The 22,654-nt window shown below is 43.2% G+C and overlaps 1 long non-coding RNA gene across 3 annotated transcripts in view; it reads left to right on the top strand.

Moving 5' to 3' along the window:
• The first annotated feature begins 19,183 nt into the window (after positions 1-19,183).
• The window catches only part of LOC149126280 (uncharacterized), a 136,953-nt gene continuing 133,482 nt past the window's right edge, over positions 19,184-22,654 (top strand). Inside the window, exon 1 of one of the 3 annotated variants that reach the window (XR_016234945.1) lies at positions 19,184-19,680. This is a non-coding gene — a long non-coding RNA (uncharacterized LOC149126280). The remainder of the gene's footprint in view (positions 19,681-22,654) is intronic. The other 2 variants (XR_016234944.1, XR_016234943.1) reach the window with 2 other exon arrangements.

Below are 22,654 nucleotides of genomic sequence, written 5' to 3'. Positions count from 1 at the left end.
GATGGTGGGGAGGGTACAGGGAACAGGAAGGAGAAAGGCAGAGGCGGGCATGTTGCCAAGGCTAAAAGAAAGTGGTTGTGTCTTGTTTCCTAAGATGGATGGGAAAGCTTGGGTATATTTGGTTTTGATGGGGTTAGAGAAACAGAAGGAAAAAGCTGATGAAAAATGAGAGAGATTCTGTGGTCACTAGAAAAAGCAAACAGTGCCAGCAGATGTTACAGTTCTAGGAGTAGGCTCATGGCCAGCAGGTACTCCAGTGCTTGAAATAATGATAGTGAGTGAAAATCCAGGTGAAAATTGGGCAAGGCAGGAAAAGAGAAGGTGCTGAGAAGGCAGAGATTAGAAGTAGGGGTCAAAGTATCAATGAACCCACTAGTAGAGAATGGAAGGGAAGAAAATGCATGGGATCATGTGGGTACTGGATGATACAAGAAAACTTCTGAAAAGCAGAAAGCAAATTTGGAATGTAGCAGGTATTGGCTGTTTTTGTCACCCATATTCATATATACTTTGTGAGGCCAGATGCTTCTATTTTGTTGTGAGGAAACCGCTCTTCTATGTGCTTAGAGTTTAGCTGGTTGCACTGAACTCAATCACTGACATAGGTAACATGGATGAATCCTAAGTATGTATTGTATTTTACCTTCTAGACATAATTATTGCTCTATGCCAATGCACCCAGCTCAACACATGGCTAGGGAGGCCCGAATTCAAGATTTAAAAATAATGAGCTATTGGGGCCAGTTCTGTGGTATAGTGGGTAAAGCCACTGCCTGCAGTGCCGGCATTCCATATGGGAGCCAGTTTGAGTCCTGGCTGCTCCACTTCCAATCCAGCTCTCTGCTATGGTCTGGGAAAGCAGAAGAAGATGGCCCAAGTCCTTGGGCCCCTGTACCCATGTGAGAGACCCAGAAGAAGCTCCTGGCTCCTGGTTTTGGATCAGCCCATCCCTGGCTATTGTAGCCATTTGGGGAATGAACCAGTGGATGGAAGATTTTCTCTCTCTCTTTCTCTCTCTGCCTCTACCTCTCTGTAACTCTGCCTTTCAAATAATAAATAAATCTTTTAAAAAAATTGAGCTGTTGATGGAGAGGACCTTTTTTTCATGGCATACTTGGACTTAGAAGGATATAAACTGGAGCTGCCCTATATACTGTGCAACCTCAAGGGAAGGGGATATCAGAGAATGTAAACAACATGGTGGAATGCACATTTAATAGATACAGAGAGAAACTAGATCTTTATGACATCATCTTAACTTCATGTCTGAAGCCAATCCTACCCCGAGACTGTCAGATGCATGAGCACAAGACTGACTCTTTTTTTTTTTTTTTTGACAGGCCGAGTTAGACAGTGAGAGAGAGAGAGAGACAGAGAAAGGTCTTCCTTTTCTGTTGGTTCACCCCCCAAATGGCCGCCATGGCCAGCATGCTGCCAAGCCAGGAGCCAGTTGCTTCCTCCTGGTCTCTCATGTGGGTGCAGGGCCCAAGCACTTGGGCCATCCTCCACTGCCTTCCTGGGCCAGAGCAGAGAGCTGGACTGGAAGAGGAGCAACTGGGACAGAACCGGTGCCCCAACCAGGACTAGAACCTGGAGCGCCGGTGCCGCAGGCGGAGGATTAGCCTAGTGAGCTGCGGCGCCGGCCTAGACTGACTCTTTCAATTATGCAATTTGTAACACCTTTTAATTTCATTTTTCCATGAGCTTAAAATAATTTTTGAAAGGCAGTGGGAGAGAGAGAGAGAGTACAAGAGATGTCAATCATTCATCTGCTGGTTCATTTTCTAAATGTTCAAAATAGCAGAGGCTGAATCAGACTGAAGCTAGGAGCCTGGAACTCAGCCTGGGGCTCCACATGAGTGGCAAGGATTCAAGTACTTGAGACATCCATCCCCTACTGCCTTGCAGAGTGTACATGAGCAAGAAATCAGAATCATTAGGGGAATCAAGACTCAAACCCAGGCACTACCATATGGAATATGGGAGTCCCAACAGCTGTCTTAACTGCTACACCAACTGTCCAGTCCATTTCATTTGGTTTGGGTGTTCATAGTTGCCATGGAAAGAGTTACAGTTGTTAAAAGGGCACAGGGATTATGTGATAGAAGCACAAGAAGGTTAGTGAAGGGAGATATTTGAGTGTAGAAACAGGAGAGCAGCAAAAACAAAGAGATTGCTGGAGTCCATAAAGATAAGGTTGCTAGGGACTGTAAAGAAAGGATTATTTGATGGGAGCTAGCCAGACTCTTCACATTTGTGAAGGGGTGCCCCTGTTTTGTGGAGTATTTCATTGAAGACATCAACTTTGGAATTAAAACCACCCTAAGAATTCAATTCCCTCCTCCCGTATGCAAAAAGAACAGCACATATTGATGAAAATCACACTCTTGAATACTGATAGAGACCCACTCATTCACTTACTTAGACAATATTGTTTCATTCATTTGCTCACTAAGTGTCTATTAGCCGGGCAGCCATCAGCTGTGATTACAGTGCTGGGTGGTCTGCAGACTGGAGTAAATGCTTGAGTTTGGTCTCAGAGGGAGCCACAGAGAGATGCCTATATAGCCAGAAGCAGCCAGGAGAGCTGCTGTGCAGCCAAGGGAGGTCTGAAAGGACTGCTGGTTTTGGCAATGGCTGCCTTGGTGAACTTTGTTTCCTCTTGGAGTTTTGGTCCCATGTTGGAAAAGAGGAACCAGATGAATGTGTTTCTCTCTGTTTTCCTGTTCTATTTCTCTTAATGTGAATGGACACGTGCTTATTGACTGTTACTCTCTGGTTATTGTAGGATGCTGCTCACTGAGGCATTCAGACGTGGATTTAGAATGGACTCTTTCCTTTCTCAAAGAAGCTTCATTGCATACAGTTTTCTTTGCAAATAAGATTGTCTTGTACAACCTAGGGGAACAGGCGCACCCCGTTAGCATCTCAGAGCAGTGTCAAAGCAGCTGTAGCACATATTTGATGCAATGAAAAAGCAAATTTTGTCTTTAAAATAAACACTAACTTTATCCTTCTGTAAGCCTGTCCAGATGATCAAAAGCCAGATAAGACCCTGAAACAAATTCCCTTTTAGCATTTGCAATGTAAAAAATTCCTTGATTCTCAGCGAGCCCTCCCCTTTCATTAATGGAAGCGCAGCTCTTATCTTGATGTATGTATAGCTGGTTCTTCTTCAATTCTGACAACAAGAAAAGTGAGCAACAGAAAATAATGGAGTCCTGAAAAATTGCTATTCTGCTACCACTGAAATTTCTCCTTCTTTCAAGCCAAATCCACCCACACATCATGTTTGAGAAATAAAGAGCATGAGAGATGTCTGTTAACAGTTGGAAAAAGTCTCTTCTTCAAAACAGTCAATGGTTATTGAATCACTGGCCAGTCTTGCACACTCTTCTATATATGGTGACAGTTAATATTCTCTCTGGCTCTTCAGAGCTTCTGAAGTAAAATGGGCAAAAATGATTTTTAGAACAATAATTAAAGAATCAGAGCTGTGGCAGTGTCAGAAGCTCTGGGCGCAGATACAATGGTTGCAGCTTCCTGGGCCACATGCTATTCTTAAAGGATATGATAAGCAGAAAAGGCAGTATTCTCTTTTTCTCCATGTACTTCAAGGTGAGTAGAAAGTAAACATAAGTTCTACCCCCAAGGGAAGTCTTGCACAGCCAAGCTTGGCAGTCATGTGGGTACCAAGGCCTGGTTGGTGCTCAGGGATGAGCACAGCATTAAGCCCATCAGCACTTACAGTGGAACAATGGTCTGCAGCCAAACCAGATCTCCAAATGTTGCAATGGAGCTATAAATAGTATATACATTCCTCATGCCATCTTAGGTGATTATAAACCAAAGACTATGCAATATGTTTGTGCAAGTCTTTTTGGCCAGACCTTCAAGCTGGACAATTTTGTCTTGAGTCCATCTGGAGCAGGCCAGGGCCACAGAAAAGAGGAAGCAGTGCTGAGAGACTCCATGGTGATACAGTACCTAAAGTTATTTTGATCGCCATCATGACTCCATCATGAGAAGGTAGCCAAGGTATCTAAAGCAGTTGCAGGCTTTAAGCCTTCTTATCAGCACATTGGCTGGGTAGAGACACTGGATCTTACAGCCCTCTTCTTTGCAAAACTCAGGACCAGGACTTTGACCAAACCATGGCAACCTTTAGCAGGATGCCTTCACCTGAGGTCTTAGACATCTTGACTAAATACAACCTTCTCTGTCTGGTGGTTGATGCAGAGTTATCACTTATTTCTGATTCTTCAAGCCGACGACTCTGATAGTGACCGGAGCTACGCATCTTGATCTGCCCATCTCCATTCTCTGACCAGTTCAAAATCAACTTCCATTAACTGGTGATTTGCCTAGTCTCCATTCCTTCCCTCACTTCATTATGCCAGATTTTGTCTCACTCACCAGCCCAGGAAACTGATGGCATTGAGCTCTTACTGCACCAAAGCTCTATGAGAAAACTGTCAATGTTGAGTCAAGGCATGTGACCCATGCCTTGCTGATATTTCCATCTTTTTCTGAGAGCAGAAATCTAGGAAGGAAGTGGAAAAGCAAGTGCTCACCTGGAAAGCAGGAGCAGCAACTACTACAGAGAGTGAATCAATAACAATATCAAGACTATTTGAAGCATTCTGATTCAGGGATCAAGTTGGCCATTGGCAAATCCTTTTTGATTTTAATAAAATGCTTATTTATTTATTTGAAAGACAGAGTTAGAGAGGGAGGGAGAGATGATAGAGGTCAAGATTGAGTTTGAGGCCGGCGCCGTGGCTCACTAGGCTAATCCTCCATCTTGCGGCGCCGGCACAGCAGGTTCTAGTCCCGGTCGGGGCGCCAGATTCTGTCCCAGTTGCCCCTCTTCCAGGCCAGCTCTCTGCTGTGGCCAGGGAGTGCAGTGGAGGATGGCCCAAGTGCTTGGGTCCTGCACCCCATGGGAGACCAGGAGAAGTACCTGGCTCCTGCCTTCGGATCAGCGCGGTGCGCCGGTTGCAGTGTGCCGGCCGCGGCGGCCATTGGAGGGTGAACCAACGGCAAAGGAAGACCTTTCTCTCTGTCTCTCTCTTTCACTGTCCACTCTGCCTGTCAAAAAAAAAAAAAAAAAGATTGAGTTTGAGATAGATCTTCCATCTGCTGGTTTACTCCCCAAATGGTTGCAGCAGCCAGGAACTCCAACCACTCTCCCACGTGGGTGGCAGGGGCCCAAATAACTTGGGTCATCCTCTGTTGTTTTCCCGGGTACATCAGGGAGCTGGGTTGGAAGTGAAATGGTTGGAACACAAACTGGTTTCCATAACAGATGGTGGCTTAATCTACTGTGCCACAATACTCTTCAAGGGAATCTTCTAATCTTAGCAATTTAGGGCTGTGATTTATCTGATAATGTCTTGCATTAGAACACATGGGAAATAATGGATGAAATGCAATTCATGGAGAATGAGAGCAACAAAAACACCCTATTTCTAAGAAAATCAGCAGTGCAGGATGCCACAAAACTGAGGAGGAGAAATATCAGCAAGCAGACCAAGAAGGAGCCTGTGGGAAGACCCTCAAACTCACTAGACATACATTGTAGTCTTTTGTTCTCAGTTTTCAACATGGCATATCCCCTCCCTCCACCTCCACTGGAACTACCTTTTTTTTGGTCTCTGTATTTTTCTGAGGAACAACGTGAGAGACTTGTCTCTTTCTTCTGGGGACCTGGATTTCTGATACTTTTTTCTACCCAGGAGTCTGCTGCCAAGGACTGATATCTCTGTCCGCCACTGCCCTGAGCCTAGATGATGGCCAAGAGAAAAAGAGGACCAGGATGAGTGAACACAGAGCAGCAGCCTCTGGGTCAACCCTGACTTCCTCCTTCACTGACCGTCTCCAGGGGTCTTCCTGGTTTCAGATGCCCCTCCCCTCTCCCACTTCAGCTTCAGGGTGAGATGTCCATGGTATTGTTCAGTTCTCTTCTGAGTTTTGTGCTGAACTCTCGTTTTAATTTGATGAAGAATGTCTTGCCTGGCTAAGGCAGCTTTAATACTTGACTTTTTTTCTTGGGATTTCTAGGAAGAGGGTATGGGGAGAACTGCTTTTATCTCTAAGCCCTTAGGAAGAGTCTCCTTCCTCCTCTTCCCCTGCTCATTCTACTTTTAAAACTTGGACAGAAATATCTTGTCAGCTAGAAAAATAAAATTTTTCCAAGTTGGTGAAGGGGTCAGAAGATCCTCCACTACCATCATCCCTTGGTTAATTTCCTTTTGTTTTTTTTTTTTTTCATACCCCAGGAATTTTTTCTTGCCTTCTGTATTCTTGTTCTGCCACTCATATTTCTGTTTTGGGTGGAATTTGCTGCTCTTGAAAAGAAGATGTTCTGTGAACCCAAAACAAGCAGAAAATGGAAAAAGGGAATAAACTTAGCCAAACCATTCAGATTCAATTTTTTTTCTTTCACTCAATAAACTTTTTTTTTTTTTTTGACAGGCAGAGTGGACAGTGAGAGAGAGAGACAGAGAGAAAGGTCTTCCTTTGCCGTTGGTTCACCCTCCAATGGCCGCCGAGGCCGGCACATCGCGCTGATCCGAAGGCAGGAGCCAGGTGCTTCTCCTGGTCTCCCATGGGGTGCAGGACCCAAGCACTTGGGCCATCCTCCACTGCACTCCCTGGCCACAGCAGAGAGCTGGCCTGGAAGAGGGGCAATTGGGACAGAATCTGGCGCCCCGACTGGGACTAGAACCCGGTGTGCCGGCGCCGCAAGGCGGAGGATTAGCCTATTGAGCCGCGGCGCCGGCCTCAATAAACTTTCATTAAACATCTAGTGTATTATAGGCACTGTGCTACACATATGTAATTCTTGCTGCTTATTCTAAAGCACTAATTCCCGGTTGTGGGGAGCAATCCGGACTAGACTAAGTTACTCGAATTAGGACTTATTCTATGCATCTGCTCTCCCACAATATGGCGCTGGGAGAGAAGTAAACAGCTTCCGCACAGCTGCCTCCAGTTCAACCAATTAACTGTAGGACTTGCTCCTGATTGGAGAGCAGCGTACTCGGCGTGTGGGCAGCCGAGTTGGGATTGGCAGAGAAGGACTATAAAGGAGGAGAGAGACGGCATGCACCAGGAACATCTATGGGGAACATCTAAGGGAACCCGTGCAGCCCCCAGAGAGCCGGCCGGCGGTGTGCCGCTCCCCTGCGGAAGTGGGGAATGTGGCCAGGGGGAACTGCCCTTCCACGGAGGTGGAAGGGATAGTAGCCAACCCGGGAAGAACCAGCAGCAAACCCGGGGAGGGCCGAGCAGACGAAAGAACAGCGCAGGGTTCAGTGTCGTTCCTCCACGAAGAGGGGGAGCGACACCGGTGGGGGAAGAACTGGAGTTTTTTGTTAATTAATTAATTAATTTTTAAGGAATACAAATTTCATAAGTACTTTAGGAATATAGCTATTCTTCCCACCACACCCACCCTCCCACCCACACTCCCGCCCCTTTTCCTCCTCCCTCTTCCCTTCCCAGTGCCATTTTCCATTAAGATTCATTTTCAATTAACTTTGTACACAGAAGACCAACTCTATACTAAGTAAAGATTTCAACAATTTGCACACACACGAACATACACACAAACCTGTTTTCATTTTCTGCTTGTTTTGGGTTCACAGAACATCTTCTTTTCAAGAGCAGCAAATTCCACCCAAAACAGAAATCTGAGTGGCAGAACAAGAATACAGAAGGCAAGAAAAAATTCCTGGGGTATGAAAAAAAAACAAAAGGAAATTAACCAAGGGATGATGGTAGTGGAGGATCTTCTGACCCCTTCACCAACTTGGAAAAATTTTATTATTTTTCTAGCTGACAAAATATTTCTGTTCAGGTTTTAAAAGTAGAATGAGCAAGGGAAGAGGAGGAAGGAGACCCTTCCTAAGGGCTTTACAGTTAACTCTCACAATACAATGCATTGAGGACAGAGGTTCTTCATGGGGAGTAGGTGCACAGTGACTCCTGTTGTTAATTTAACAATTAATGCTCTTATATATGATGTCAGTGACCACCAAGACTCTTGACATGAGCTGCCAAGGCTATGGAAACCTTTTGAACCCACAAACTCCATCAGTATTTTGACAAGGCTATAAGCAAAGTGGAAGTTCTCCCCTCCCTTCAGAGAAGAGTACATCCTTCTTTAATGGCCAAGAAGTGGAGATTTATCCCCTCCTCACCCCTTTTCAGGTACACTTGCAGGAGATATTTTGGAGTCTCTGAATCCGGGTGGGGGAAGGACGACTGTTCCTGGCATCTGGTAGGTGGAGAGCAGGTGTACCTCTAAATAGCCTTTAAGTAGCCTAGTGGTTAAGGTGCTGCTTAGGAAACCTGTGGCTCACACGGGAGTCCCGGGTTCCATACATGCCTCTGCCGCCATCTCCTGACTTCAGCTTCTTGCCATTGCAGGAGGCAGCAGCGACAGCTAAAGTGATTGGGTTCCTGCCTCCCATGTGGGAGACCTACTTCTGTAGTGGACATTTGGGGAATGAACCAGCAAGTGGCAGCTCTCTCTCTGTCTCTTTTTCTCTTTCTCTGCCTCTCAAATACGTTTGAATAAATTAGAACAAGGTATACTTCAATATATAATCTCCCACATAGAAAAAGCTAAGCCCAAAGCGTCAGTAATGCTGAGGTTGGGAAACCATGATTTAAAGGGAGAGACCTCTGACTCCTCCTAACCTGCAATAATGATACCAAACATGTCAGGCAGTGACTGGGTCAGGCACTGTTCGCGGGGTTTGACACACAGCATCTCACTTATTTCTCATCATAAGATTACAAAGTAGGGAGCCGGCGCCGTGGCTCAATAGGCTAATCCTCCACCTTGCAGCACCGGCACACCGGGTTCTAGTCCCGGTTGGGGCGCCGGATTCTGTCCTGGTTGCCCCTCTTCCAGGCCAGCTCTCTGCTATGGCCAGGGAGTGCAGTGGAGGATGGCCCAAGTGCTTGGGCCCTGCACCCCATGGGAGACCAGGAAAAGCACCTGGATCCTGGCTCCTGCCATCGGATCAGCGCGGTGCGCCGGCTGCAGCGGCGGCCATTGGAGGGTGAACCAACGGCAAAGGAAGACCTTTCTCTCTCTGTCTCTCTCTCTCACTGTCCACTCTGCCTGTCAAAAAAAAAAAAAAAGATTACAAAGTAGGACCAATATTCAGTCCTATTTTTCAGACAAAGAGAATGAGTTTGGGAGAGATTAGGAGTTTGCCCCAAGTCCCCATACTAGAAAGCAGCAGAGTTAGGATACAAACCTGAATAGCCCAAGACCAAGTGCAGGTACACTTAACCTTCATAGTCCTTCTTTGGACAATAAGGCATTGATAAAATCCATTTCTTCAATTGGGAAGTGTAGTTACATTTTTTTGTTTTTGGCTTGGTTGAACACAGAAACCAAGATGAGGGAGTAAAGGAGAAAGAACAACCTCAATAATTTGTCCTTGTAGTGAGAACACTCAGAGTTTCTGGTCTCTCGCACTGCCGTGGGTGGATCCTGGTGAACAGGAGTGCAGAGGCGCACCTGAACAGACAAGAGCGCTAATGACAGGGCACCCTGTGTCAGGCGTGCCCCTGCCTCAGAAACCACACACACCCTGCTTGCTGGCTGCTTTCCCTGTGGTGGAAAGGAAGTTGCAGCCTCAGCCAGCCCCGGAACCCTTTGAAATACCACTTCTTGGCAAAGCCTAGCAATGGGAACCATAAGCAGATTCTAAATTCCCATTATCATTAATCGGGGTTGACATTTACCTGCCCCGTCCTAAGTACAGTTCAATCATGGTCCCTTTTCATTCCTCTCTCCCACATTCCCACAGGAGTGGAGGGTGCCTGAGCCGGCCCCGGTGTGTGGTCCCGGCGGAACAATGGAAGCAAAGTGATCCCTGACAGAGCGGCCTGGGACCTGCGACATAAAGCAGATATGGGGGCAGTGTGAGGGGCAGCTCAGGAAAGGGAAGAGGACAGGATGGGGAGAGAGGCCAGGCATGAAGGGGCCATTGAGGGTGAGAGCCAATGATCCGCGGAAGGAGTGGGGGAGGCTTGTGCTCACACACACCCGGAGTTGTCACTTTAATAGGTTCCAAAGCAGGAGGCAGTGTGCTCCCCCACTAGCCTGAAACCTGTTTCACAGGAGAGAACATTTAAAACATGCTTCCTTTGGGGGACCTGTTTCTCAGCTATTGTTTCAGAGCATGATTCTTTTTAATAAGTATTAATTATGCTTCAAAATTTATTCACTTGGAAGTTGTTTATTTACCTGAAAGGCAGAGTAACAGAGAGATCACACACACACACACACACACACACACACAGAGGGAGAGAGAGTGAGAGCAAGAGTGTGAGAGAGAGAGATCTTTCTTCTGCTGCTTCACTATACAAATGGCAACAGGGCTGGGCCAGGCCAAAGCCAGGAGCCAAGAACTCCATCCAGGTCTCCCATGTGGGTGGCAGGGGCCCATGTACTTGGATCATCTTCCTCTGTCTTCTCATGTGGGTTAACAGAGAGGTGGATCAGCAGTTGGGTGGCGGCCTTGAAGGTGGTGATTTAATACGCTGCACGACAACGTCAGCCCCTTGATTGACTTTTGCAATGTGCCTGAGCTTTAGGAACTGCAAAACACCTGGACTACATCTTTAATCTATTCATGCATTCCTTTATTTGAAGAATATTAATTGAGACCCCAGCAAGTGCTAAGCACTGATTACACAGCAATGGATATAATAGATATGTCCTGCCCTCATAGAGCCGCCATTCTAGAGGGGAAGACAGCAAAACAGTACACATAATATGTAAGTGAATGACTCCTGCGCATCAAAGGACACAATCCACAGACTGAAATGGCAGCCTACAGAAACAGAGGAAGTATTTGCAAATCTAGGTTAATATCCAAAATATTTAGAGAACCCCTATAACTTAATGACAACAAAAACTTGACTTAAAATAAGCTAAGGACTCGAACAGACATTTCTTCAAAGATATACAATTGGTCAACAAGCACATGGAAATATGCTCAATAGTCCTAATCATTAGGAAAATACAACTCAAAACCACAATGCAATTTTTTTCTTTTCTTTTTTTAACTTTTATTTAATAAATATAAATTTCCAAGGTACAGCTTTTGGATTACAGTGGCTCCCCTTCCCCATAACTTCCCTCCCACCCACAACCACCCAATCTCCCACTCCTTCTCCCATCCCATTCACATCAAGATTCATTTTCAATTATCTTTATATACAGATCAACTTGGTATATACTAAGTAAAGAGTTCAACAGTTTACACCCACACAGAAACACAAAGTATAAAGTACTGTTCGAATACTAGTTATAGCATTAGTTCACATTGTACAACACGTTAAGGACAGAGATCCTACATGGGGAGTAAGTGCACAGTGACTCCTGTTGTTGACTTAACAATTGACACTCATGTTTATGGCATCAATAATCACCCTACGTTCTTGTCATGAGTTGCCAAGGCTATGGAAACCTTTTGAGTTTGCCAACTCTAATCTCATTTAGATAAGGTCATAGTCAAAGTGGAAGTTCTCTCCTCCCTTCAGAGAAAAGTACCTCCTTCTTTGATGGCCTGTTCTTTCCCTTTCCACTGGGATCTCAGATCTCACTCGCAGAGATCTTTCATTTAGTGTTTTTTTTTTTTTTTTTTTTTTTTTTTTTTTTTTTTTTTCCGGAGTGTCTTGGCTTCCCCTGTCTAAAATACTCTCATGGGCTCTTCAGCCAGATCTGAATGCCTTAAGGGCTGATTCTGAGGCCAGAGTGCTATTTAGGACATCTGCCATTCTATGAGTCTGCTGTGTATCCCACTTCCCATGTTGGATCGTTCTCTCCTTTTTAATTCTATCAGTTAGTATTAGCAGACACTAGTCTTGTTTGTGTGATCCCTTTGACTCTTAGACCTCTCATGATGATCTATTGTGACCTGAAATTGATCACTTGGACTAGTGAGATGGCATTGGTACATGCCACCTTGATGGGATTGTATTGGAATCCCCACACATTTCTAACTCCACCACTTGGGGCAAGTCAGCTTGAGCATGTCCCAAACTGTACATTTCCTCCCTCTCATTCCCATTCTTATATTTAACAGAGATCACTTTTCAGTAAATTTAAACACCTAAGAATAATTGTGTGTTAATTAAAGAGTTCAAACAATACTTTAAGTAGAACAAAAAAATACTAAAAGGGATAAAGTACTAAGTTGTTCATCGACAGTCAGGACAAGGGCTGATCAAGTCACTGTTTCTCATAGTGTCCATTTCACTTCAACAGGTTTCCTTTTTGGTGCTTGGTTAGTTGTCACTGATCAGGGAGCACATATGATATTTGTCCCTTTGGGACTGGCTTATTTCACTCAGCATGATGTTTTCCAGATTCCTCCATTTTGTTGCAAATGACGGGATTTCATTGTTTTTGACTGCTGTATAGTATTCTATAGAGTACATATCCCATAATTTCTTTATGCAGCCTACTGTTGATGGGCATTTAGGTTGATTCCAGGTCTTAGCTCTTGTGAATTGAGCTGCAATAAACATTGAGGTGCAGACAGCTCTTTTATTTGCCAATTAGTTTCCTTTGGGTAAATTCCAAGGAGTGGTATGGCTGGGTTGTATGGTAGGGTTATATTCAGGTTTCTGAGGAATCTCCAGACTGACTTTAGTGGCTTTACCAGTTTGCATTCCCACCAACAGTGGGTTAGTGTCCTTTTTCTCCCACATCCTCACCAGCATCTGTAGTTGGTAGATTTCTGTATGTGAGCCATTCTAACTGGGGTGAGGTGAAACCTCATTGTGGTTTTGATTTGCATTTCCCTGATTGCTAGTGATCTTGAACATTTATTCATGTGTCTGTTGGCTATTTGGATTTCCTCTTTTGAAAATGTCTATTGAGGTCCTTGGCCCATCTCTTAAATGGGTTGTTTGTTTTGATGTTGTGGAGTTTATTGTTCTCTTTGTTAATTCTGGTTAATAATCCTTTATCTGTTGCATAGTTTGCAAATATCTTTTCCCATTCTGTCGGTTGTCTCTTCACTTTCCTGACTGTTTCTTTTGCAGTACAGAAACTTCTCAATTTGATGCAATCCCAATAGTTAATTTTGGCTTTGACTCCCTGTGTCTCTGGGGTCTTTTCCAAGAAGTCTTTGCCTGTGTCTATATCTTGCAGGGTTTCTCCAATGTTCTCTAATAATTTGATGGTGTCGGGTCATAGATTTAGATCTTTAATCCATGTTGAGTGGATTTTTGTGTAAGGTGTAAGGAAGGGGTCTTCTTTCATCCTTTTGCATATGGAAATCCAGTTTTCCCAGCACCATTTATTGAATAGACTGTCCTTACTCCAGGGATTGGTTTTGGATCCTTGATCAAATATAAGTTGGCTGTAGATGTTTGGGTTGATTTCTGGTGTTTCTATTCTGTTCCATTGGTCTATCCATCTGTTTCTGTACCAGTACCATGCTGTTTTGATTACAACTGCCCTGTAGTATGTCCTGAAATCTGGTATTGTAATGCCTCCAGCTTTGTTTTTGTTGTACAAGATTGCTTTAGCTATTCGAGGTCTCCTGTGCCTCCATATGAATTTCAGCATGATTTTTTCCAGATCTGAGAAGAGTGCCTTTGGTATTTTCATTGGTATCGCATTGAATCTATAAATTGCTTTTGGGAGAATGGACATTTTGATGATGTTGCTTCTTCCAATCCATGAGCATGGAAGATTTTTCCATTTTTTGGTATGCTCTACTATTTCTTTCTTTAAGATTTTGTAATTCTCATCGTAGAGACTTTAGTGTCCTTGGTTAAGTTTATTCCAAGGTATTTGATTGTTTTTGTAGCTATTGTGAATGGGATTGATCTTAGCAGTTCTTTATCCGCCATGGCATTGCCTGTGTATACAAAGGCTGTTGATTTTTGTGCACTGATTTTGTATCCTGCTACTTTGCCAAACTCTTCTATGAGTTCCAATAGTCTCTTAGTAGAGTTCTTTGGATCCCCTAAATAAAGAATCATATCATCTGCAAAGAGGGATAGTTTGACTTCTTCCTTCCCAATTTGTATCCCCTTAATTTTTTTTTCTTGCCTAATGGTTCTGGCTAAAACTTCCAGAACTATATTGAATAGCAGTGGTGAGAGTGGGTATCCCTGTCTGGTACCAGATCTTGGTGGAAATGCTTCCAACTTTTCCCCATTCAATAGGATGCTGGCTGTGGGTTTTTCATAAATTGCTTTGATTGTATTGAGGAATGTTCCTTCTATACCCAATTTGCTTAGAGTTTTCATCATGAAAGGGTGTTGTATTTTATCGAATGCTTTCTCTGCATCTATTGAGATAATCATATGGTTTTTCTTCTACAGTTTGTTAATGTGGTTTATCACATACCACAATGCAATTGTAACTCACACTTGTTAGGGTGATGATTATTAAGGAAAAATCCAGAATATAACAACTGTTGAGGGCATAGGGAAATTGGAACACTTGCACACTGTTGGTGGGATTGTAAAATGGTGCAGTCACTGTGGAAAATGGCAGGGTAGTTCTTCAAAAACATAAAAATAGAATTACCAGAGAACCAGTCAGTCCACTCAAAAGAATTGCAGTCAGGGTCATGAAGAGATATTTGTAGTAGGTCTGTTCACCTGAGTCAAAAGCTGGATGCCAACTCATGGTCATTGATGGATGAGTGGATAACCAGAGGGATGGGTTGAGCATCCCTGATCTGAAAGTCCAAAATCCAAAATGCTCCAAACTGCAAAATCTTTTGAGTACTGACATACCATAAGTAGAAATTTTTACATCATGAAACTTTTTTTAAAGATTTATTTTATTTATTTGAAAGAGTTGCAGAGAGAGTTAGAGATAGAGAGACAGGTCTTCCATCTTCTGGTTCAGTCTCCAAATGTCCACAACAGCTGGAGCTGAACCGATCTGAAGCCAGGAGCTTCTTGCAGGTCTCCCACATGGGTGCAGGGACCCAAGTACTTGGGCCATTCTCCACTGCTTCCCCAGGTATATTTGCAGGGAACTGGATCAGAAGTGGAGCAGCCTGGACTCGAACCGGCGCCCATATGGGATGCTGGTGCTGCAGGCTGGGGCTTTAACTTGCTGCACTACAGCGCTGTCCCTACCATGAAACTTTGATTCATAAAATTATTTAAAACATTATAAAACATTTTCTTCAGGCTCTGTGTATGAGGTGTATATGAAATGTAAGTAAATTTCAGGTTTAGACTTGGGTCACACTCCTAGAATATCTCATTATATAAATGTGAATATCTCATACATTAAAAAAAAAAAACCTGAGCTATGAAACAGTTTTGGTTCTAAATATTTTTGGATAATCAACCTATATACATAGATAAAATGGAATATTATTCAGCCTTAAAAAGAAAGAGAATTCTAATACATACTACAGAACTTGAGGACTTTGTGCTGAGAAAAAGCCAGTTATGAAAAGACGATTCCATTTGTATGAAGTATTCAGTGTAACTGAATTCGTAGAGGCAGAACGTAACATGAAAGTTGCCCATGCCTGAGATAAGGGGGATAGGAATGTTGTTTTAAGGTGTGCAGAGTTTTAGGTCTGCAAAATGAAAGCATTCTGGAGACTGGCTGTACAAGAACACAAACATGCTTAACACTAGTGAACTGCACACTTGAAATGGTTCAGAGGGCGAGCAGGTCTTAGTAGCTGGGATTGCCCGTGTCCCACATTTGAGTGCCTAGGTTTGGTTCCTGGTTTTGGCTCCTGACTGACTCCAGTTTCCTGCAGATACAGACCGTGGGAGGCAGAGTTGATGGCTCAAGTGGTTGGATTCCTGTCACCCATGTGAGAGAGCTGGATTGTGTTCCTGGCTCTGATCTTTGGCTCCAATCCAGCTCCTGGAATTTGGGAGTTCAGTCAGTGGATGAGAGCTCTCTCTTTCACCCTCTCTCTCAATCTCATTCTGTCTGCCTCTCAAAGAAATAAAACTAAAAAATTAAAAATGGCTAAGGGGGCTGGTGCTGTGGCATAGTGGGTAAAGCTGCCACCTGAGCACCAACATCCCATATGGGTGCTGGTTCAAGTCCCGGCTGCTCTACTTCCGATCTAGCTCTCTGCTATGGCCTGGGTAAGTAGTGGAGGATGGCCCAAGTGCTTGGGTCCCTGCACTCGCATGGGAGACCTGGAGGAAGCTCTTGGCTCCTGGCTTCAGATTGGCCCAGCTCTGGCTGTTGGGGTCATTTGGGGAGTGAACCAGCAGATAGAAGACTTCTCTCTCTCTCTGCCTCTGCTTCTCTGTAACTCTGCCTTTCAAATAAATAAATAAATCTTAAAAAAGTAAAAATGGTTAAGATGATAAACTTTACTTTGTTATGTATAATTTACCCCGATGAAAAATTAAAAAAAAAATTAACGAATGGTAGTGGTTTGTTAGGGAGTAATACATGCCCTGGTGACAAAATGAAGCTAAGTGATGGGCACTGAGATGTAGGATAAATTTTATTGCAACTTAAAATGCAGTCTTTATGGTAATCCTTATTAAGAGTGAACCAAAACTGTGGGAGGGAGGCACATGGGTGTGGGGAAAGGGCATTCATTCTTGGCAGAGGGTACAGCTCGGGCAAACGCCTTAAAGTAATTCGACCTGTTTGATGGTTAGAAGGCCAGGAAGGGTGGAGCCGAGTGAGACAGGGGCAGAGAAGTAGCAGATCACATTCAGCCTTGGAAGCCATTGTAGGGATCTGGCTTTTATCCTGCGTGAGGGTCAAGCCACTGGAGGACTTTGAACAGAGAAGAGCAATGTTTTAACTGTCTGATATTTGAGTAGGAGTCCATCCACTGTGCTGAGAAAGGACTGTGCAGGGCAAGAAAGGAAGTTGGGAGATCAGCGGAGGCTACTGCATCATTCTAAAAGAAAGAATCTTGGTGGCTTGGAACAAAAGTGCTGAGAACTGAGCATATTGAAGATAAAAATTGAAGATAAAGTCTTGAGTTTCCTGGTGAATTAGAAATATGTGAATAAAAAAATCGATTCCAAGAACGTTTTCCTGAGCAACAGGAAGAGTGTAGTTAACTAACTGAAATGGGCAGAGCAACAGGGGGAGCAGGTTTTGAGTGAAACAGCAGGTGTTTGATTAAATGTATCAAAGTCAACGATGATATCACATATTCATCAGGACTGTGGCAGGTATATGGGTCTAGCATTCAGTGGAGGGGTCTTAACTGGAGAAGTCAACTGAGAAGGCATCAGTACAGGAAGAGTATGAACTGGAAGCCAAGGTTCTGGAGGGCGTCACCTTCAAAGGAGTGAGAAGTTAGGAGGCCCTCAAATGCACTCAGGTGATGCATGCGATGTTAAAGGTGCAGAGCAAACGGGGAGGCAGATGAGGAGCCTGAGGAGCATGGGTGGCTGTTTCCATTCAGTCTGCCATACAGAACCACTAAGCTGGAGCATGCGTGTCTGCGTTTTGAAGATAAGAAAAAACTGATTTCCAGGAGGGGAAAGTGACTCTCTCAAGTCACACAGCTAGTCAATGGCAAACAGGGAGTAAGTACTCATGATTGCCGATTTCAGCTTTTCTAACTTAATTGTAATGGGAGTGGGGGACTAAACCTCCAGTCAGGTATAAAAGTTCCTTCTTTGAAGCTCATCTAGGCCAGTGTATAATTACACAGATCATCAGGAAATGCTGTGAAACCAACAATGCAATGAGCAAAGTCAAAGGAAAGTTAATGGTGGCTCCTGGTGACTGCATGGGGCTGAGCAGTTAAGCTAGCAGTGCTAGCACAATATTAAATGTGATTTTGAGATCTGCCTCTTCAGAGACAGCCTCTGTTCAGCTCTAGGAAAGACTTCTCATTTCTCAGAACTCTCTTTTTTAATGATCAGGATGATCATTAAAGGGTTTGAATATTCATGTTGAAGAAATTCTTAAATTCCTATAGGTAGAATAAACAATACTTTGCAACAGGTGTTATCCATAAAATGAAGCCCCAAGAGATGTGTATTTTGAGACAGCAGCACTTAACACGTTTTTCTTATATTATTGTTTCCATGACATTCTTAATGCACTGTATTTTTTATCTTGAAAACTTTTTATTTATTTATTTAAAAGATTATTTATTTGAAAGGAAGAATTACAGTCACACACACACATACACACAGAGAGAAGAGAGAGAGAGAGAGAGCTTTCATCCTCTGGTTCATTCCCAAGGTGGCTGCAACTGCCAGGGCTGGGCCAGGCAAAGCCGGGAGCCAGGAGCTTCATTCGGGTCTCCTATTTGGGTGCTGAAGTCCAAGTACTTGGAACATCCCTCATTGCTTTCTCAGGCCATTGGTAGGGAGCTGGATGGAAAATGGAGCAGCTGGAGCCAGTAAGGAATACTGGTGTCGTAGGCGTTGGTTTCACCTGCACCTCAATACTGGCCCCTTGAAAACGTTTTAAAAACTGACATTGAATGCTTTCAGTAACTTCCTAATTATATTTTCCTAATTATATTTTTCCCACCCTCTTTTGGGGGACTCCTTTTTCCCTAAAACATTCTACATCTAACTTCTAATAGTCCCAGACTTTCAGAAAAACTTGGAGAGAAGAAACAAGCAAGCAAAATCACCCATAAGACCATTACTTCCCAAATAGCCACTGGTAATGTCTTATTGCATTTATTTATAATGTATTTATCCCATGATTAAATCTTTTTTACTGTTTTGTTATTAATACTTTCTAAACAACTGGACTGTTCTGGGATCATTTTTCAGGAGAAATATGTCATCAAATAGAAAGCAGAGAAAATGAGACTCATCTCCTGGCTTTGGGGTCTGAAGAGCCCACATGTTTAGGCATGCAAAAATTATAGACCAGAGTTTTGAGAAAAGGATTTAAGGAATATACAACCTTCCTTTTACTCTCACCTCCCCCACGCACACATGCACACACATGCATGCACACACACATACATATGCATGTATGCACATGCATGAGGATTCCTCAAGCCAGGGAGAAGTAAAAGACTCAGGGAAATTCTATAGGGTTCCAGAGAGAGAATCACTGACTCTATTTGCAAGGTTACTCACCAAGAAAATGGCAACAAGACAGCTTGTTGGATTGAAGAGTAGAAGAACCTGTTGCCATTATCCAGGTGGAACTTGGAAAAAGTGGTAAAATCAGAGAAAAGAGATTGACGACTGTCTATGTGTCCAGATAAAGAAGATTCAGCCAGTCTCACAGAGTGTCCTGTACTGCACTGTGAGTTGGAAGCAATAGCATGACCTTGCCTGGAAATGAGGGTCATCAATTGGTTGAGGGATGAACATTCCCACAGATGCCCAAGTGTCCTGTTGACCCCTAGGAGCAGTTAGGAGGAAGGAAACACCTTGGATTCTGAGTTACACAGAGTGAAGAGAGGCAGAGAGAGAGAGAGAGAGAGAGAGGTCTTCCATCCGATGGTTCACTCCCCGATTGACTGCAATGGCTGGAGCTGCGCCGATCTGAAGCCAGGATCCAGGAGCTTCCTCTGGGTCTCCCACGCAGGTGCAGGAGCCTGAGGATTTGGGCCATCTTCTACTGCTTTCCCAGGCCATAGCAGAAAGCTGGATCGGAAGTGGAGCAGCTGGAACTCAAACTGGTGCCTGCAGGAGGCAGCTTTACTGCTAAACCACAGCACCGGCCCCAAGGTATGAACAATTTTAATTCTCATGATACATTGTTACTAAATTGATTTCTAAAGGTTGCATAGAAACATATGGTTTCATGAGTCAACTGTAAGAATTTGTTTTTGGAAATAAACATATCAGACTTTACTATTTTATAGTTGAAGATGAGACTGATTGGTTTATACATAATATGTATTCTTTTTTCTCTGACAAAAAAGCAAAATTTATTCATTTTAGAAAATTTGAAACATACAGAGAAGTCCAAAGAACTAAAAATCACTTATAATCCCAATGCCAAAGATAACGCCCGCTCACTTGCTATCGTAGCCTTTCCAGTCTCTTTCTATAAGAATGTGTTTATTCATATACACACACATGTTCCTATATTTTGCATCTTACATAATTGGAACAATATTGTATAAATATTAATATGTTAGTTTTTGCTTTAACAATGTGTGAGAAATAAACATTTGGTTTATTTTTCAAAAGAAGGTGTTTAGCTGTGAGTAGAGAACTAGCTAGCATAACAACTTGCAGACAAGCAGCTAGGGTGCATGTACCTGAGAGTTCTTAGTCAAGCAGGAAGTTAGTGGCCAAAACAACTGAAGCAAATGTGGGTTCCTCAACCAAAGAGGAACCTGGGGAGAGACCTATGTGTTAGGAAGTAAATAGTTTGCTGTAAACCACCTGGGGTGTGCTGCCCTACCAGGCACACTGTCTTGCAAGATCATTAATAAAGTTGTGATCCTGCTGCACATCCTGAGTCTGAGTCCATCCCTTGAGTGGACAGGTGCGGCTGCTTCTCACACAATGGTATGAGAATTTTCAGATGTCTTAAAATATTCTGGGGCTGACGCTGTGGCCTAGCAGGTAAAGTTGCTGCTTGAAGCACTGGCATCCTATATGGGCACCGGTTGGAGTCCCAGCTGCTCCACTTCGGATCCAGCTCTACTGCTATGGCGTGTGAAAGCAGTAGAAGATGGCCCAAATTCTTGGGCCCCTGCACCTGCTTGGGAGACCCAGAAAAAGCTCGTTTCTCCTGGCTTTGGATCGGCTCAGCTGCAGCCATTGTGGCCAATCAGGGAGTGAACCAACCAGTGGATGGAAGACCCCCCTCTCTCTCTGTCTCTGCCTCTCTGTAATTCTGCCACTCAAATAAATAAATCTTTAAAAATTATTCTTCCACAACAGTAATGTTTGCAATTATTAATGTTCTAAACCCAAGTGAGACACAAAACAATAACTACTTGCAGTTGATATGTTGGGATGGGGACCTAAAAGCCAGGGAGTATGGACTGGGACATTCAAACATGAACTTAAGTGACTCTCTGCAACTCAATTATGTTGATGTGTGATATGCTATAGTTTATTTTCTTTTTAGCTCCTTAGTTATTGGAAATTTAGGCTGTCTTCTGTTTTTTACTATTATAATAATCCCATGAGGACCATCCTTATACATATCTTTGAGCACATCTCTATCTGCGATCACTTTTTTCAGATGAATAGTTAAACATCAAAATGCTGAATCAAAATTATGCATATATTAAGGCTTTTTAAAAAATATTAACAAATTGTGCTTTAGGAGGGTTGTACCATTTTCAACTTTCCTTAATAGCAAATGCAAGAGAATATCCATTTCCTTGCACCTATGCAATCATTGAGCATTTTAATATTTAAACATCTGGACTATTTCATCAGCAACAAACCCACTCTGTAGTATTAAAAATTAGGGTTACTAATGTCATTAACTAATTTTCTACAAATGCTAATTATTACATCTCACTTTTTATAAATATTCTTTTTAATGCCTTTTTCTTTAGGTGGATTCCATTACATGGGGAGCAAGGACGCTGTGTGTGATTGAGTAAATATTTGTTGATTCCTTTGAGAGATACTTGGATACCAGTTATTCTAATTTTGCTACTTCTGTCGTGAGGTACTCTTGGGGGTTTGTTAAAGTAGTAGTGGTATTCTACAACTTTCTTTTAGTGTTTCAAAAAGCTTAGTAAAAATGTGTACACATACACCATAATAAGTCTGGGTAGCTTGCTAAAATATCTTTTGTTTGCATTTGCTGGGAATTTAACATCATTTTTATTTTTATTTTTTTTTGTTATTTTTAAAAGATTTATTTATCTATTTAAAATTCAGAGTTACACAGAGAGGAGAGGCAGAGAGAGAGAGAGAAAGAGAGAGAGAGAGAGAGAGGTTTTCCATCCGCTCATTCACTCTCCAATTGGCTGCAACAGTCAGAGCTGTGCAGATCTGAAGCCAGGATCCAGGAGCTTCTTTTGGGTCTCCCACACAGGTGCAGGGGCCCAAGCACTTGAACCATCTTCCACTGCTTTCCCAGGCCACAGCAGAGAGCTGGATCAGAAGTGGAGCAGCTGGGACTCGAACTGGCGCCCATATGGGATGCTGGCACTGCAGGCAGCAGCTTTTCCTGCTATGCCAGAGTGCCGGCCCCTAACATAATTTTTAAAAAGTTAATTAACTTACTTGAAAGGCAAAGCAAGAGAGAAAGAGACAGAGGAGAGAGAGCAAGAGAGTGAGAGTGAGTAAGAGAGAATGAATCTGCTGATTCATTCCCCAAATGCCCGCAATAGCTGGGTCTGGTCTAGGCTGAATCCGGGAGCCTGGAACTCTATCTTGGTCTCACACAAGGGTGTCAGGGACACAGCTTCTTGAACCACCATCTGCTGCCTCCCATGGTGCACATTAGCAGGAAGCTGGATTGGAAGCTGAAGGAAGACTTGATCCCAGGCATTCTGACAAGGAATGCCAGCATCCCAAGCAGGGAATAATACAAGTTCTTGCTATTGCAAAGGGTGATACCATTAGATTAGATGCAGTGTATTTAGATGCTGAATTTAGGTATTTCCTTTCTTTTTCCCTTTCATCATCATTATTCTCATTTACAGATTTTTAATTGGCTGAATTAGGCAGTCAATTTTGTTGTGATTTATATGATTTTATTCTGTCATAAAAATTATTT

This window comes from Oryctolagus cuniculus, chromosome 6 (genome assembly GCF_051225735.1).
Source record: "Oryctolagus cuniculus isolate XC-2025 breed Fujian yellow rabbit chromosome 6, ASM5122573v1, whole genome shotgun sequence".
Classification (NCBI taxonomy): domain Eukaryota; kingdom Metazoa; phylum Chordata; class Mammalia; order Lagomorpha; family Leporidae; genus Oryctolagus; species Oryctolagus cuniculus.
The sequence above is the reverse complement of the archived record's forward strand: the minus strand, read 5'-3'. Positions and strand labels throughout refer to the sequence as shown.